Here is a 16,905-nt window from a genome sequence, read left to right on the forward strand (position 1 = left end):
TTGGAGATAAAGTGTTCTTAAAAGTGTCTCTATGGAAAAAGGTATTGAGATTTGGCTGGAAAGGCAAATTGAGTCCAGGATTTATCGGACCATATGAGATCACCGAAATAGTTAAACCACTAGCCTACCGTTTAGCGTTACCTTCTGAATTGGAAAAGATTCACGATATATTCCATGTGTCCATGTTACGTAGATATAGGTCAGAACCCTCTCATGTGATTTCACCGACAGAAATTGAAATCAGACCGGATATGACTAATGGTGAAAAACCGGTTAAGATTTTGTATCGGGAAGTCAGACAGTTGAGGAACAAAAATATAGCCTTGGTGAAGGTTTTATGGCATCAACACGGGGTGGAATAGGCTATATAGGAGGCCGAAGAAACCATGAGAAGTTAATATCCAAACCTATTTACTGGTAAGACTTTCTAGGACAAAAGTCCCTAAGGGGGGAGAAATGTAACATCCCGATATAGGGCCTAGTTGGAATAGTGATTTTGGGACCATAAATATGACTTTAAAATAATTATTTCATGATCATTATTAGGTCTAGGGTATGAAAATAAGCATGTGTTAAAGTTTCATAAGGAAATTCTATGTGTAAGGTGTCCAATTGGAAATTAAGGACCAAATTGAATAAATTGCAAAACTTGAGTTCTAGAAGCAATTTGTATGAAATTACTTTGGAATGTTAATTAGAGGTCCTTAAAGAGTAATTTTCCCAATTTCTAAGTTTTTGGACAAAAATGGGCATGCATGGAAAAAATTTGAAGGTTTAGTACGAGAGGGCATTTTGGTCATTTGGTAATAAAATTAACAAAAAGGGAAAAAAGAAGCAAATTTCAGCCATTTCTTCTCCATGGCTACCGAAAATTAAAGAGTCTCCATAGCTAGGGTTTTCAACATTTTCAAGCTCAATAGTAAGTGCACCCTAGCCCCATTTTTAACGTTCTTCTTATTTTTGAGATCTTCGTAACATGCTCTCTCTATTTCTACCTATATTTCAAGCTAGGGTTCATTTTTAAAAATTTACCCATACATGAGATAGTTGTGTTTTGATGATTTATGGAGGAATATGAGATTTTAAAGGATAGTAAACAACTTTTATTAAGTTGTTTTTCATGGAAATGGCTTAAGAGACCATTTTGTAAAAGTTGTGAAAATGGGTAGAAAAATGTGAAATAAAAGAAAATGTGGGTTGCTATAGGCAAGAAAAATATTCGGCTAGGCTTGGGTAACTTTGAAATTTCATGCATTTCATTATACGAGCCTTAGGACTAAATTGTAAATGTGTGAAAAATTAGGGGCAAATTGGTTATTTTTCCCGGGGGTGAGTCTTAAGCCGAAAATGAACAATGGGAGATATTAAAAATTTATTTTTACTAATATAGACCCCGAGAAACAAATTCTAGAGGTCGACCGTAGAAAACGAAAGGTTTCGGAATAACCGAGACACGAATCCGAAATGACTACCAGGTAAGTTCGTATAACCCAAAATAAACTCTTAATATACTTAAATATACATGTTCTTAAATGTTTGAAAATTTAGATATTCATTGCATGATAATCCATGAAATGTGCTAGTGTAAATGAAAGACGATAAATGTCCCAGTTGAAATAGAAAGGAAAATCCGATGGATAAATTATGGCTTAAATAACATGAAATCCTACATGTGTTACAGAAAGGGATTTATCCCGGGTGGGTAATTCAATAATCTCAAAATAGAAAGGATCTAGCCCAGACGGGTGTTCCTTAAATGATCGAGCCTCCCGAAAAATATGGGTGCATTAAGGATTTAGCCCGGACGGGTAATCTGATTTAGGACTGAATTTAGCCTGGATTGGCAATTCAGATCCGAGCTTATGAGAGCAATTGTCATTAAAAGGGATTTAGCTTGGATTGGTAATCCTGACATTGCTCTATGGGTTATTACTACGAGGGATTTAGCCTAGACTGGTAATCCCGCCTAAGTTGTACAGTTCACAATAGTGCGTACTTGAGATGATCACTTGTGTGACTCGACGGTAATTTGGGCTATCCATCGAGATTTTTGATAAATTCAATGGGATTAACATGAGAAATTGAGATGGAAATATTGAGTTGATGAACTCATCTAAGACTAGTGACATGATGTATTGTTATGAGACTAACTTGATGATCAAGTGCATGTGATAGGGAAACTATTTCATGCTTGTTAGAATTATTGCCTAAATATGATTGTATGTTAATTAACTGGCAAATTTACTTTCCAGTTATCCAGACTTACTAAGCATATAAATGCTTACCCCTTTCTCTTTTCCCTGTCTTCTAGAGCTCGTGGACTCGTGAAGATTAGAAGATGGTTGGAGAATCAACACACTATCAACTTGTCCCTCTTTGGTATATAGATACTTTTATTTTGTTTAATGGTATGTATAGGGCTTTGGTTATTTTGTTATATGTGTCATTTTGCTTGCCAATGTAAAGGCTTAAATGGTATACTTATTCTTTTGTATATGGTCATGAGAAAGGCTCATATTGATGTAGGTTGTTAACCTACTAATGATGCATGTTTATGTTTAAATGCTTCTTGAGATACAATGATGAGGTTTATCATGGATGGATGATTGAAATGGGATCTAATAAATTGGGAGTGGACATAGCATATAATGGTATATGGTTATAATATGGCCTAAGGGTAAAATGTAAAATGTGCTATGTTAATCCCTAATTCGAAAAGGATAACCTAGCATGTACTAAATCGATGATATGATGTCAACATACAATAAGTTATGCCAAGGTTGTTTAAGAGTATAATTAGATCATATTAAATACCATTGAAGTCTTTAAGTGTGTATGGGTGATAGAGGGTGACCAAATGCTTAGAAAATAGCCTTAATAAGGTCCACACAAGTAGACACACGGGCATGTATGTAGGTTGTGTATGACACACGGTTAGACTCATGGGCGTGTTGCCTGGCTGTGTGTCCCCTGCACCTAAAATTTTAAGTCAGTTTGCATGGTAGTAAACACACGAGCAGAGACACGGACGTGTGTCTCAACCGTGGCCGTGTGCCTCAAAATGAATGATAATGTCATAAATAGAATGTCCGGGTTTTTGGACACGGGCGTGTCTAGGCCGTGTGAGGGACACGGGCCAAGGACACAGACGTGTACTTAGCTGTGTGAAAGCCCCTGTAGGTTCGAAATGAAAAATAAATTCAAATAATTCAACACGGGTGAGGGACACGGGTGTGTCCCTAAGCACATGGGCGTGTGCTTTGCCTTTACACGGGCGTGTTAGGCATCACCCTAGAAATTTTACTAAAATTTTCTATAGTTCTCGGTTTAGTCCCGAATTGATTTCAATGTATATTTTGGACCTTGTAGGTCCATAAAAGGGACACTATGATGCTGTTTGATTGGTTTTAAATTAGAATGAAATTTTATAACCCGTATTTTTTGAAATGTCTGAGTATGTGTTCGGTAACGCCTCGTACTTTGTCCCGATCTCGGGTACGGGTAAAGGGTCTTACATTTAGTGGTATCGGAGCTACGGTTTAGCCGGTTCAGTCTAAAAGTCTACTGTTTAATTCAATATTGTCTTTGAATCTATCTTCTCCACTCAAAACCTCCAACATATATGTTATTGAAGTATGTTTTGGCATGTGCAACATGTTTTGAGAAATATGCTTTTTGGAAATATGTTTTTGTAAGTGGAATATGTTTCGTATAAATTAAGGCACAATCAATATAATCCCATCTTTCTGTATTTCAAAATTTGCTCCTAATACGCTATGTTCTAATGCCACATATGGGAGTTAAATGTCGGTCATGTCAACATGTATTCCATTTTGGAAACAGTTTCAACTGTACCACTAGTGTAACACCCCTATCCCGTATCCGTCGCCGGAATAGGTAAAGGGGCATTACCAGACTTGAAACTCACATCCGAACAGTAAAAATTTTAAATATTTTTTTTTATTTTTTATTTATAAAGAACGTTCCTTTAGGTAAATACTAAAGACAGTCAGGGATATAATTTAACTGCTATAAGTACACATTCAAAAGATGCCATTTTCGCATGGCTTATATACATTAACCAAAATATTCTTCGGCCACTGGTCTATTCTTTACATGCCATAAAATAATTCAAAACATAACAGTAACAAGCAGTGGATAGTGATAGTGTGACTAGTTGCTGACGGTCCCCGAGCCTGTAGCTTCCAAATGAGATCTATAAAACAGAGGAAACAAAGTAAACGGAATAAGCATTACAATGCTTAGTAAGTTTTAAGCAGTGTCAACAGCTGACAATCAAATTATAACAGTTGTTCGTATTTTTATTTCACTCTTCCTTCGGGCATACCATCCCTTTACCGAATATGCCCATCTCATCATATATAATAGACAGATAAATTCTCACTTGATAGTGATCTCTTATAAGCATAGGTACATTACATATTTTCACCTAACTTTCCACATTGACCAAACGCACAATAATCATAGAACAGTCTTATTGCTTTACTCACATATGCATCACATAACGACCTTGTGATTTAGTCCAAATCAAGCTTAAATATAATCTCAAAATACATACCTAACCAGCTTAACGCATTGAGCGTATTTATTACCAATTATTGCTGTGGAGTCGTATAATCGTATGCTTTACTCGAATCTTCAGCGAAACCTTTAGCTCGAATAGTCCCCACACGTAGTCATCGGGTCTTACCCGGAATATATTTCCAAGTTTCATGTTCATTTAATCACATGTTACAACATTCACATCGACTGTCATATTTGTAATTCATTTGCCTCATCAAATATCTAATAATACACACCTTTCACATTTGGTCATTCGGCCACAATATACACATCTCCTACATATTTCACACTAGCCATTCGGCTTTACCACATATACATATCTCATACACATTTCACATTAGCCATTCGGCTTTACCACATATACATATCTCATACATATTTCACATTAGCCATTCGGCTTTACCACATATACATATCTCATACATATTTCACATTAGCCATTCGGCTTTACCACATATATACATTTCTCATACATATTTCACATTAGCCATTCGGCTCTACCACATATACATATCTCATACATATTTCACATTAGCCATTCGGCTTTACCACATATACATATCTCATACATATTTCACATTAGCCATTCGGCTTTACCACATATATACATTTCTCATACATATTTCACATTAGCCATTCGGCTTTACCACATATACATATCTCATACATATTTCACATTAGCCATTCGGCTTTACCACATATACATATCTCATACATATTTCACATTAGCCATTCGGCTTTACCACATATATACATTTCTCATACATATTTCACATTAGCCATTCGGCTTTACCACATATATACATTTCTCATACATATTTCATATTAGCCATTCGGCTTTACCACATATACATATCTCATACATATTTCACATTAGCCATTCGGCTTTACCACATATACATATCTCATACATATTTCACATTAGCCATTCGGCTTTACCACATATATACATTTCTCATACATATTTCACATTAGCCATTCGGCTTTACCACATATACATATCTCATACATATTTCACATTAGCCATTCGGCTTTACCACATATATACATTTCTCATACATATTTCACATTAGCCATTCGGCTTTACCACAAATATACATTTCTCATACATATTTCATATTAGCCATTCGGCTTTACCACGTATACATATCTCATACATATTTCACATTAGCCATTCGGCTTTACCACATATACATATCTCATACATATTTCACATTAGCCATTCGGCTTTACCACATATATACATTTCTCATACATATTTCACATTAGCCATTCGGCTTTACCACATATACATATCTCATACATATTTCACATTAGCCATTCGGCTTTACCACATATATACATTTCTCATACATATTTCACATTAGCCATTCGGCTTTACCACATATACATATCTCATATATATTTCACAGTAGCCATTCGGCTTTGCCACATATACATATCTCATATATTTTTCACAGTAGCCATTCGGCTTTGCCACATATACATATCTCATACATATTTCACATATCTCATACATATTTCACATTAGCCATTCGGCTTTATCGCATATACATATCTCATATATATTTATCTTGTACATCAATTTCAGCAATAGCTTATAAGCAACTCAAATAGTTTCATCAATGTTTACAACAAATTCACATATTCACTACAAGCTGTTTTCCTGAGCAATAGTCACTAAATTATTTATAACTGGAGCTACAAAACTAAAAATCAATTGTCGTTAATTTTCCCTGAATATAGACTCATATATCTTCCATCCATAAAATTTGCAGAATTTTAGGTTTGGCCAATCAATACCAGATTTTTCTTAAAGTTTCCCCTGTTTCACTGTTTGACTAATCTGACCACTCTTCACTACGAATTAAATTTCTCATTGTACAGAATTCAAAATATGTTCTATTTGATTTCATTTGAAACTAGACTCATTAAGGAGTCTAAGAATATAATTTTTATCTTATAACCATTTTTGTACAAATTATAATGATTTTCTAAAAGCAGAACAGGGGATTTTGGAGTCATTCTGATGCTGTCTCACACAACTTTAAATATCTCTTTATAGGAAATTTCTTTGCTTACACGGTCTCTTTTATAAGAAACTAGATTGATTAAGCTTTGATTACATATTTTATTCAGCCTATAATTCCACACCAACAATTTATAGTGATTTTCTAAAATCACGTTACTGCTGCTGTCCTAAGCAAATTATTACAATTTGCTCTTAAATTTCCAAGTCCAAACACTTATGAACTTACCATTTGAGTTTAAGACATATCATGGCCACATCATATCTTATTAAATCAACTCATTATGTCCTATTATGATTGAATTTACTCAACGTTTAATCACTTAAAACTTACCTCGGAAGTGGTCGACGACTAGATATCCACGGCTATTCGTTTACTTTCTCTTTTCCCTTATCCGACTTTGATCCCCTAAGCTCTTGAGCTCTTCCAAACCTCCTCCAAGCCGAACATGAAGCAAGAGAACTCCCCTCTTCTTCCTTCCTCAAGTCACGGCAAAATGGGGGAGCAAGGATGAAATAACTTTGGTTTCTCCTCCCACTCCCCTCATTTTTTATTATTCTTCCCACAACATATTAACACAAAAGGTTTATAATATGTTTTACCTCATAGCATGGCCGGCCACTAGCTCAAATTTTGGGTAATTTGACATGCAAACCCTTCATTTTTATAACATGCATTAATAGGCCACTTTACATTTGCCTAGCACATTTCTAAACTTTCTCACATAAGTCCTATTTAATAAAATTCACTTACAATTAACAAAATTCAAATATGAAATTTTCACACATGCATATATACATATAATAAGCATCAAATATGACGGTTAATTATTTTTATGACTCGGTTTTGTGGTCCCGAAATCACTTCCCGACTAGGGTCACATTAGGGGTGTCACAACTAGTTTAAAATAGTGGTATAATTTGGACAGGTACCACTAGGGTAATTTTGTTTCCAACCTTTTTCATTGGAGTGAAGGTGACCATAGCTGGTAAAAGAAATTGTATTACATATAATTATATATATAGTTGGCTTATACATGTTTATGATATGAAATTCAATTTTTGATTTTTGATGAATTTCCTAAGATCTTCTCATACATGCCCTTAATCATTGATTTTAGCCTAAATACTTTTACACTTGTTTAATTCAATCAAATGGAATATCAATTATGTTTGTGCTCACTCTTTCTTTTACTATTTTATAGGTTTAAAAAATTTGGTTGTGAATGTGGGATACTTGAGGAGTAACATTTTTAGATTTAACACATTTTCTTAAAAAGTTATAGGTGGTGATACTTGATATCTTTTCAAGATCAATGGATATCACTACTCAAGTTTTAATTTTGATTTGAACTCTATTAATTTACTTTGTTTAAGTTGAAACTTATATTCAAATTCGTAAATCCTATTAATGTTTATAAATTTACGATTTTTATAGAAAAAAACGTGCTTAACTTATTTGATTTAGTTCCTTTTACTGGTTAACTTAACATATTCGCGAGATTCCATCTCACGAATATGAGATGTCTATTAGGCCTCGGTTCAAGGCTTAACAAATTATGTTCTCAGTCATCTCTTAATTAATTGCAATTAATTTTAGTGATACATTTTAGTTTTATTGAAATATTATTGAAATATTAAAAAATATAACTCAACATTGAATAACTTATATGAAATTTTGAGAAAGCAAAAAATATTTTAAAAGTGTAATGATTATTAGGCTCTCTAATTTTGTAAAAAAAAAATCATTTTAACTATCCATTTAAAGTTTTTTTTTTAAAATCCTTAAACTTGTAATTTTTTTATCAAATCATCTTAAAATAGATGGAAAAATTAAAGTTTTCTAAAAATTAAAGTTTTCTAACTTTGTTAACGTATCATTCATATGGCAATCTACAGCAAAATTAACAAACGTCAAGTTTTTCGTCTATTTTGGAGTGATTTGATAAAATTGCAAGTTTAAAGACTAAAAAGATAAAAAAAATTAAATGAATTGCTAAATTTTTTTTCCTGTACATTATGCCTATTTTAAAAGTATTGCTAATTAATTGCCCTTGTAATCACTAGCTTTTGTGAATAATCTTATTTAGTTGGACCTAGCAAATTCTGGACTCAGCTCTCCTGCTCGCCCAAATTAAGCCAATATATTTCTTAACAAAAAGCGAATGATAATAACACACCCTTTCTTCATGAAATAAATCATGTTATTTTTCTTGCTTTCATAATCTTAGGCAACCATTCTTCTATTCTGAAGGTTAACTAAGCTCATGCTTTTCTTTTTAAATTTATCAATTTCATGTTGGTTTCCCTGCTTCCAGAATTGTAGGCTACATTTGGGCTTCAAGTTGGTGCTTTCTTAATGAAAGCTTAACAAAGAAGCAGACATCCTAATGATGACCACAACTTAAACCGTGTAATTACAAAGAAATTGAAGTAATTTAGTGGTAAAAAGACTAATAATAAAAAATTTATATATATTTATATATTAAATTTAAATAAAATGATATTTTGTCATTTCAATTTTTATTTTATAACACCAGCATATGAAACAAATAAAAAAAGGTTTTACAATTTTGAAAACTTTGAATTTAAATAAAGAATTTGAGTCATTCAAATTTTCTTTTAAATTTAAAGTTCTCATTACTTTTACCAAAACAAATAAATTTATTTTTGAAATTCTGAAAAAGTTAGATGAAATTAAAATTTCACTTACTCGTCTACGGTAAAATATTTTGAAAATCTTTCTATTAAAAGTTAGATTGCATTTTGTTTACTCTACTGAATTTCTATACGTCAGATCAAAAAGAAAATCAATGTTTTTGTTAAAAATTTCATCTATTAGCTTGACATACATATGGCATGACATAGGCCACTATCTGATTATTCTGTTAGTTATGTCAATTTTTAACAATATAAATTGACAAAATTTTTAACGGAAAAGACCAATTTACTCTTTGATCTAACATATAGAGGCTAATTGTCTATTTTTTAATAAAAAGAAAAAATATAATTTAATTCTTTTTAACACATGTATCTCGATAAAATTTTTACCTTTCATCCAGCCACAACAATTTGAGCCAAAAAATTTGGAAACCCAATATAAGTAGAAGCATGTGCAAAGTGCTACTGCTATACACTTCAAACATACAGTAGTCATTTATCATATCATCTGAACCTTATCTTTCTTCTCAATTATTTATTTATTTATTTTTAGAATGGTGAATCATCAATTGTTTCTTTTGCTCACTCTAATTTTATCTATCCTAGTGTTTCAATCAGAGTCAAGGGTTAAAGCAAAGGCACCGTTTGGTTTCAGTCTTGAACTTATTCATCGTGATTCACCACTATCTCCCTTCTATAATGCTTCTCTAAACTCCTCAGAGATCTTAACAAAAAATGCCATTCATTCAATGGAACGATTCAAACACTTCCAGTCTTTGATCAACCAAAAGGTGGTCCAATCCATCGTGTTTCCAACTGAAAACTCTTATCTGACGAAACTCTCCTTTGGAACCCCACCTGTTGAATACTTCGCCATTGTAGATACTGGAAGTGACCTTACTTGGATACAATGTGTTCCATGTACTAAATGTTATAATTCTCAAGGCTCATCTCTTTTTGATCCTCAAGCATCTTCAACTTACAAAGCCTTTTCATGTGATTCACAGACTTGTCGAGCTTTTGGCGGAGAACAATGCTTGAAGACCAATGATTGTCAATACCATGTTACCTATGGAGATATGTCAAGCACCATAGGAATCTTGAGTTCCGATACTTTGAGCTTCGATTCCATAAATGGTCAGAAAACCACATTCTCCACGTCTATATTTGGTTGTGGACGTAATAATCAAGTTCAACTTGGAAACCTCGGGATTGCTGGAATTGTTGGTCTAGGAGGAGGGCCTTTTCATTAGTTTCTCAGATAGGTCCTCATATTGATCATAGATTCTCATATTGTTTTGTTCCACGTTTCGCAAAAGCTAGTGGTAAACTAATCTTCGGGCAAGAATCAATAATCTCTCACCCTAAAGCTGTTTCAACTCCTCTTGTGTCCAAATACCCTCAAACATTCTATTACCTTACTCTAAACGGTGTTAGCATTGGGGACAAGACTGCGCATCCATCCTCAAGCCAAGGGAATGTCTTGATTGATTCTGGAGTAACATTGACGCTCTTGGAACCAGATTTGTATAGCAGAGTAGAGGCTATGGTAAAAGAAGCCATTGGAAAAGAGCCGGTGCAAGACCCTTCGGGCACATTTAAATTGTGTTATGGGGCTGACACTAACATCAATGTTCCGGAAATGGTGTTCCATTTCAGTGGTGCTGACGTTCGGTTGCAACCTGTCAACACATTTATGGTTAATGGGGACTTGGTTTGTATGGTGATAGTCCCAAACAGTGTTAACCCCTTTTCTGTCTTTGGAAACTACGCACAAATAAATTTCCAGGTGGAGTATGATCTTCAAAAGAGGGTTGTCTCTTTTGCGCCAACAGATTGTACCCAGATATAGATTTGCTGCTTTATTAATTATATATATTAATAAAGGTGGTTGATCATACTGGTAATATGAAACTACTTCAAATAAAGATGATGTTATGGTCAGTTATTGCTGAAGTTAAAGATTTTCCATTGGACCAATTTCATAGGTTCAAAATTGGTTTGGTTTGAGCTGTTTTTATTATAAAAGTTGTTATTACGGATGTGATTGAAATATTTGGGGATGAATGACAATTATAATATGAGTTTTTATTATAAGATCAATGAGAATCAAAATAATTTAACCATTGAATTAAAATTAATCACTTTAAGTCATAAATATAAGGCGAAAAAAAAAAACCTCAAACATTTTGGGCTTTTAATTTTGTGCCTTTGAATTTTTTTTATTTGTGCCTTCAAAATAACAATTTTTCTACAAATCAACCCATTTTTAATAAAAAACGTCAGTTGAATGTTAGTCAAGCAATCAACATAGATATCTATGTGGCATGCCATGTTGAAGGATGACATGACAAAAAAAAAGTTAAATATAATAAATTAGAATAAAAATATAATCCAAAAAAATTCAAATAATTGTGACCCTAAAAAACCCAAAATTCAAAAATCCCAATTTGTGGAATCCCCAAATCTTGAAATCCCTAAAAACTTTAGTAATCTCCAATTTGAATCATGGATTGAGGAAATTTCCTAAATCCTTAATCCATTATTCCCAAATTGTCTTTGAATCCCAAATTCCTTATTCCCAAATTGTGAAATCCAATAATCTTTAGGAAATTGTTGTTTTTTTTTCCTTGTCACCTGAAATCATAGATTCAGGAAATTTTCTCAAATCTGAATCACATAGTTTGAATAGTCAGTCTAGAGATTGGGTATCGCATAGTTCCAAATATTGTTACTTCATCGCAGAAGGAATATGTGTACGATGGGGAAGCAGTAAAATGTCATTGCAATAAGTTAGCTCCAAGAAACACTTCATAGAGCGATTTAAATTCGGGGATGAGATTTTATGTTTGTTCAGATTTTTGGGTAAATGAAGAAGAATTTTATTTGCTACTAGTGCTCAATTTGGATGATTTCAAAAATTCCCCTAGGTTGAGGGTTTATGATTTAAAAAAATTTTTGTTGTCAATTTGAATGATTTGGGGTTTGTTTGTAGCATGGTGGTTGTGATTTCTTCAAGTGATATGATGGGCAAATGTGTGACTATGCAACTAAGTTATTGCGTCAATTGTGGGACAGTGAACAAAATCTTTAAAAGGATAATTTAGCACTTAGAAAGAAGGTTATGGATTTGGTTGCATTTGATGGCAGCCATAATAGTGGCAGTAGTGTTGTTGACATTGAGGTTGAAGGAAGTAGACCAGTTTGTGGCGTTGAAGGAGAATTAGCATTAAGGAACAAAATGTTGACCATGAAGCAAAAAATGAAAGTTATCAAGAATGAGAAGTCAATGTATAAGATATTATTTTCTTGCTCCATGTTATGTATTGTATGCATCATCATAAGTTTTTTTGTTGGCAATAGTTGTAAGATGCATACATATGTAGCTAGTAGTTGGAAATGTTGATTGAATGTAGAATGATCCAACATATGTTGTTTATATAATTTGGAACGTCGATATACATTATGCTTGGAACTAATGACCAATTTTGGTTGTTGTTTATGTAATTTAACATTATGCTTGGAATTAATGATCAATTTTGGTTGTTTATGTAATTTAATTTAGCTTAGTAAATAATGCAGTGAAAATAAACATAATAAGTTTGATCATTTAATCATATGATTTCCCCAATGCAATTGGGATAAATGTATTTTACAAAAGCTTTCCATAGGTAATGATTTAGCCTATACACCATTCATGCTATACCAACCAAAAACAAGTTGATGTAACATTTATAACATACTACTGTAAGTGAACTATACCTAGCTACATCAACCACAAAAAAAAAACCAACAACTTGGCTATTAATTCAAAAAAATAACATTCTACCTTAGTGTGTTCCAAAATCAGAAGGCTATAGGCTCAAAATGTGACAAAATGACATTCACTCAGAGCAATTATTTCTTCGATGATTTACTCATATTTCCTACAACTGATTCTTGTGTTCCCAGATGGTCGAGAGGAACTTTTCTCTTGGTATTTGGTGACTTTGGTATTCAAGAAATTTGTTCTACCAGACTATAAGTGTATCTTATATTAATATTCAAACAATATACAATGTTTGATCAATAGTAAAAGGAAGAAACCTCACATAAAATGTTTGATTCTCAGTATTCAAGTCTGTATACAACCCTATTACATGTATTTTGTCTTTCTTAGATTGCTTTCTCTTAGATTTATCTAAGGTGGTTGACCTTTTAATGGGAGATTTCCCATTTTGTTTGAGTGGTTATGCATCTTGCTGCAAAACATGGAACATAATAAAAGTGGTTAGACAAAATAAGTGTAAAATTTACTCAATATATATAAGTGAAAAACAACACTGTACCTGTTTAGCATGTTTGTTTCCTTTTGTGCAAAACCCTTGTTATGGCCATGTTGGCTACATTGAGTACATGTCATGAGTAGACCTTTCCTGCTCAAGTGGTCAGGCTTCAATTTCTTTGGTTCATCTTTGGCTATCCTTATATTCTTTTTGGGCCTCCCAGTTTTTTAATAGGAGGTAGCACTGGCTTAATACCAGTTTTTGCCCAATCATGTGGCCCATTTATGGGCTGCATTAGAAAAGAGTAAGCTTTCTTGTAGGTTTCAATGTGATGACATTCATGTTAAATTGTTATCTGGTTGAAGCCCTAGGTGATACATGGCAGCACATGCATGGGCACATAGAATCCCACTAATTTGCCAATTTCTACATCTACATATTCTTTGACTTAGGTCCACTGTATATTGATAACTTCATTTCCTCAACTCACATCCGTTTTCACCATTCCAATTGCCACTCTATATAGTCCTTCTTATTGGCATCAAGCTTAGCTTTCACCAATTGTCCATAATTTCACTTTCATCCATTATATAACTTCATTTTTTGTACTGTCCTAGTCATTATCTTGGTCTTAATATCCTCAAGCATTCTGATAATGATTTTGAACCTAGCTTCAATAATGTTTGAATTAAATGATTCACATAGATTGTTGTCAACTATATCTTATTTACAAGTAGTCTCCAAAAATGCCCTAGTCCACATCTTTAGAGACTTTCTCATCAAATTATCATAAGTATCTTTATCTTTCTTCTCCAGTGTTGTACATAGTTCCTCTCACTCCTTTTCAGTCATACATTTCACAATCTGCCAGAAATCAAACTAAGAAGATTTCCCTAAATTCCTCATTGACCAATTTGCAAACATGTGCCTCGCATAATTCATATGTTCTATCCTTGGCAGTATATCAAAAATTGCAATCTCATGGCCCTAATTGTGTCATAATAAACCAGATAGATTGTTAGAAAAAGATAGTTAATTATACTTAACAGAAAAAACAAAAAGATAAGACCAAACCCAAATTAGTATATTTACTAACCTTTTGTTGGTCACTGATAATTGTGTACCTATACCCATTTTCCAACTCAAAATTAGTTGATAGGAAACTAAGAAACTAGGCCTATGAATCAGTGCACTCCAACCACAACCCATGCAATAAGGAACATCTGGTTGTTTGCGTCCTTTCCAACGACTGTGAGAAATTCACTCTTAAATGGGCATTTTAGGAAGCAACCATCTGGCCCAATGAGTGGCCTACACCCTGCTTTCAAGCCTCTTATTAGTGCATCAAAGCACACATAAGACTTCTTAAAATGAGGAGGAGAGTCTACGATCACCTTTTGACAACCATTTTTATTATGCTTTCTGGCATCTTTGACCTTAACTCATGAGCATAGTCCCATAATTGACATAAGGGTGAGTACTCAAAATCCTATGGCATGCTAGCTATATCCAACGGTTTCAAGAGATTACAAGGCTAAAATATTCGCAAATACCATATTTAATTGTTGTTTTAATGTATGCAATCTCTGTTCATAATCATCAATTCATATCACAATTTTTTACACAATGCATGCTTATCAGATTCACACTTAATTGCGCTTTAAGTGCCACAATAATGCTCATTGAGCCATCACATATCCAACCACATATGTATGCATTGAAATTAGTACATCATATATCACATACACGTATTCTCACATATTACCTGTCATAAGAATATCACATTCCACAATTCAACACAAATGTACTTACTAAAATTCCACTCACTTTCGCTGCATATTTACATTATTAGCATATCATTATCACTGTCATTTGGCATGTATATTATGCCCACAACACAACACAATTTACAATAGCCATCACCTACATCTCATGTCACAAAATCTCATCATAGTACTCTATCCAAAATTATTCACACAATCACACATTTTGCCAAAATAAATCAAGGGGAATAGAAAGCTTACACTCGGAACTTAGGATATGGCTTTAGGCTATTCCTAAGCTCCCAATTAACACTATGAATCGTGTCTCCTAACAGCGATTCCAAACACTCACCATTCATGCTTTCGCCTAGTCATCGATAGCTTAAACTTGTTTTTCCATTCCTTTTGCCTTACTCATTGAAGGCTCCAACACTTTTGTATCTTCATGAAAGTTAACCACACAATGACCGTTATTAAAATTCAGCTATAAACAATCTTAAAACGATTAAAATGCAGGTCTAAGTTAGTTCCTTTTGGAACCAAAATCTTCTACATGGCAAACTTGAAACTCAATCATCTCAATCGCCACTTATCCTCATTGCCTAAAACTAATTACATTCATCTAATTATTCATTTATGATTGATTCTTAACGTTCAAACTACACAAAATTGCCCAAATTCATGGTTCCAAAATTTTGACGTAAAATAAACATTTTTCATGAAAACTTAGTAAAACCTAAAAATCTCTTAACAAAACTTTAAGGAAAGTTTAGAAACTTTCTAATCATGTCAAAACAAGTTGAAAAACACTTTGAAACATTTCTTTTATGTAAAATCCTAAATTTCGCCATTAATAATTTTCTGCTTTTATTCAAATATTTCAATTCAACAGATAAAAACGCAATTTAAAAGGCTAGGTATCATTAAAAAATAATAGGAAAATGAAACATTAACTTAGTTGATGAAGAATTGAGTGTTCAATAAAAGATCTAAAAAACCCAAAAGTTATGCGGATGAAAGAAATCAAAAGAATGAAGGTTATGAATCAAAATTGAATGAATGGGGTTTGGGAAGACAATCAATGACAAAACAAAAAGAATATGAAGAACTAACATAGGTTTTGTGAAGATAAAGGGAGAAAATAGGGTATTTTTAAAGCTTTGGAAAAATTACTTTAAAACTACTCCTAAATTGAACCATTTTACAAAACAGTCCTTATTTTTCAATTCAAGGTCTTTTCAGCATTATTTTCAAATTCTGGTTTAATTTTTTCAAAAGCTGTGATCGAAAATAATTTTGGGTTACCATAATTCAAAATTTTTGAACCCACTTCGAGCCAAAATTCTTAATTTACCCTCGAAACTTTTAGGCCTAATTTTAAGGTGTGATACAATATCTAACTCAATCATCAGGTCCGTGAGACGGATGCTATACTAACCCAAAAAATTCAACGAAATTTCAATTTCCAATTTAATTACATACTTAAACAACTAAAATTTTAAAATTCTAGTTGTTAATACAACTTGTACAAAACTGGTAATAAAATTCTTAAGACTCTAATTTCAGGATTTATTTACAATTTCTAGATTGAAGCTCATTAACA

The sequence above is a fragment of the Gossypium hirsutum genome, chromosome A04 (assembly GCF_007990345.1).
Source record: "Gossypium hirsutum isolate 1008001.06 chromosome A04, Gossypium_hirsutum_v2.1, whole genome shotgun sequence".
Classification (NCBI taxonomy): Eukaryota; Viridiplantae; Streptophyta; class Magnoliopsida; order Malvales; family Malvaceae; genus Gossypium; species Gossypium hirsutum.